Here is a 3,312-nt window from a genome sequence, read left to right on the forward strand (position 1 = left end):
CATTGAACGGAACTGTCTGCAATCTCACTGTATGAATGTCCACTTTATATGCTTTAATTTTATAATTTGGACAACTGTTTCTAAGATGACAATATGTAACCTATTAACTAGTGCTTTCTTAATGTATATTTTTTCTTGAAATTCTGTATTATTTGTACCCTTTTACTGCTTTGTTTTTTTATTTCCTTTCTTTTTTCTCTTTAAATAAAAAAAGAAACACTATTTTGCTTAAATTGTTCTGTTCTGACATGTGTTGTTATGTCCCCTTTTACCTTAATCTTTTTTAAAATGAAAAAATAGAAAAAAATAAAAATAATGTTACAGAGTGATATGTATGTAAGAGTAAACATATGTGTTTAGGATCATCATATACTGTTGATAGGAAAGATAGAGTGGTAACAAAATATGTTCTCACGTACTAATTGCTATCTAACACATTTTATCATACCTGCGTTTCTTTCTAAGGACTGCATGATAATAGTCATGGGAAGGATAACTGGAGTTTGGCTTCCAGCCAATCTAATGGAGCCTTGGTATCACTCACCTCCTGCCCTCTTGGTGGAAACCTTGATCAAAATATTTAACAATTGAACCAAGAGGATGCTTAGGTTCACTATTGCAGGGACTGCTTCCTTAGTTCTTTTGATTGGCAGTCCAGCTCTTGGTTCCACAGCATTAACACATTCAATACAAACTGCTCACTTTGTAGATAATTGGACAAAAACTGCTGATGATAACTGGAAAATTTGGAGAAAATTTGATATAAAGTTACAAATCTAAGTGAATATTCTAGAGACTTCAGTCTTCTGGATGGGAAATTAGATTAGAAGCTTACAGTTACAACAAAGCTTAAAGTGTCACTATAATATGACATGTTTTTGTATCACCCCATTGCCATATAACAAAAGCCTACATCCTTGGGAGATGATCAAAAGGCACACACAAGGAGCAATGCATCAGAATATTACTATTGATGTAGCATTATTCAGAGACTAATGCTGTCCTTGTTACAACAGACAGCTGCCTTTGACACCCAAATTATGGACTGGGATAAGTTTGCTGATGCCATAGAGCAATTAAATCCATTTGTATACCTCAAGGCTCACTATTGGTTTTATCAATTGGAATTGGTGTGCTCATTCTATACTTTATAATTTTTCTCATGAAAGCCTCTCATAGAGGATTCACTACCCAAGGACTCCGGGAGGCCATACAGCCATGACTAGTTCTGCTGGAGCTACAAAACAAGAAAGGGAGATATGTACAAGACAACTCCAGTGAGTCCTTTAGAATCCAAAACAACTACTATGACTTTGATTATTTGGAGTCTCATTTTCTTATACTGATATGCAAAAGGCTGGCTAGGGTATTTCCTTCTCTCTTCAATTAGCTCTAAGCATTGCAAATGAAGCTAGCTGAGATGCTGATATGCAATATCTGTAGCCAACAGACAGTACCGTTTCCTCACATAGTGTTCTCCACCATACAGGATTGAGCATGCAAGATGTTAGAGCAAATAGCTCCAGGAATATCCATTGGGTACAGAGCCTCAAGAGGCTATGACTCCCCAGGGCACAAGAGTTTGCATATCAGAAACTGAAGCAATAAAACCCCAAAACAATTCCACTGATACCTTAGTTGGATTATATATATTGATTCTTCTGCATATCTTTATCTCTGCAATTTACAGAGATACTAATCTTGCACCTGGACAGCCAGCTCTTTACTCATGTAATTCCCGCCATCCTCACTGTTACTCATCCCTGAGCCACCCCCCTTCTTCACAAGATAGTAGGTATTGGTGTTTTTACTCTTGCTGTGGGTTGCATTGGTGGTGGTAGATTGGAATTAACTTGTTGGGATTCCAATAACATCTCAATAGGATTACAAATATAACTTTTTGGATTGTGAGGAAAACTAGAAAGAAGATTACAATATTTGGATGACTGCACCTGATATTTGAATTTACAATAGTTCTTTACATATAATAACTAAATGAAAGAATACTTAGTTCATATTCTTGTTTTTAGGAAACATAGTATATTACATGTTTACTTGCTATCTTTAGAATTTCAATTTGGAAAGATAGCTAGACTTTTTTTTTATTTAAAGAAAAGGAAACAAAAAAATACATGGAGGTAAAAAAAAGGTAGAAATAATACAAAATTACAGAAAAACAAAAGGTAAGAAATTGATGGTTGATAAGTTACATATTGCCATCTTAGAAATAGCTGTTTAGGTTACAAAATTAAAGTATTTAGAATGACATTCAAAAAGTGACACTACAAACAGTTCTGCTCAATGATTGAACAAAAACTCAGTAATATGGTTATCAGTCCGACACACTTGTTTTACATCTCAAAGAGGGTAAGATTAAACATATCAAAACAGAACAAAACAGTTAAAAAAAACAATTTAAAGAAATACAGATTTCAAAGCAAGTCCACTGGAGATCTTCACTGTCTATCTAACTGTCTCTAGTTTCTTACAAATAGTTGTCCCCATCTTCACCCACTTTATATACTAATTGCATATTATAGAACTAATCAAATCATTACAGGATGATGAAGGCTTTTTTAGGTCTTCAAAATCCAACATTAGGGAAGACAATAATAACTACCATCACATCTCTCATTCTCTTCATGGTAGCCATCCCCATCTCTACATATGCTGAAATTGAACTCAAGAGACCAGACCAATGTCATTCTAATCAGCGAACAATAGTATTGCTAGAATTTATATCATAATGCTACAAAGTTAGCATTGGGTTTCTTAGCGTCTCTTCTTCATACTATCTGTTCATTACATCTTGCATTATATAATCTGTTCCCGTAAATAATTAAAAAAAAACTCATGTGTGATTTTCTACATATATATCTATCCTCTCTGTATTATAGGGAAAACCAAGTCATAGCAAGACAGCAAAACAAATTCCTAGAAAAACATGCAATGGATAGGACATATAAGACCACAATATAGATGATCTTCCATAGTTACTAAGTTTTCTCTTGTTATTTTCAGTAGATTTGGCCACAACACCTGCTTAATATAGTTAAACATAGTATTACCTGTTTTTATAAAAACACAACTTTGAAAGCATTGTAGGATTTGAGAGCTGTTAATAGTTAATATAAGTATGGATATCCTTTACATCTTGTCATCTTCAGAGTAGTTGCCTCTACTTTTAGAGTTGATACTAACAAGCATACCAAATTCAAATAAAATCAGCCAAGGCCAACCCATAGTCCTATGATTCAGATTCAATTAAGATCAGTCATAGTAAGACAATGTACGTAATACAGGATTTCAGTT

This window comes from Cavia porcellus, unplaced genomic scaffold (assembly GCF_034190915.1).
Source record: "Cavia porcellus strain 051 isolate PalLab524CR breed Dunkin Hartley unplaced genomic scaffold, mCavPor4.1 scaffold_3, whole genome shotgun sequence".
In the NCBI taxonomy this organism is placed as follows: Eukaryota; Metazoa; Chordata; class Mammalia; order Rodentia; family Caviidae; genus Cavia; species Cavia porcellus.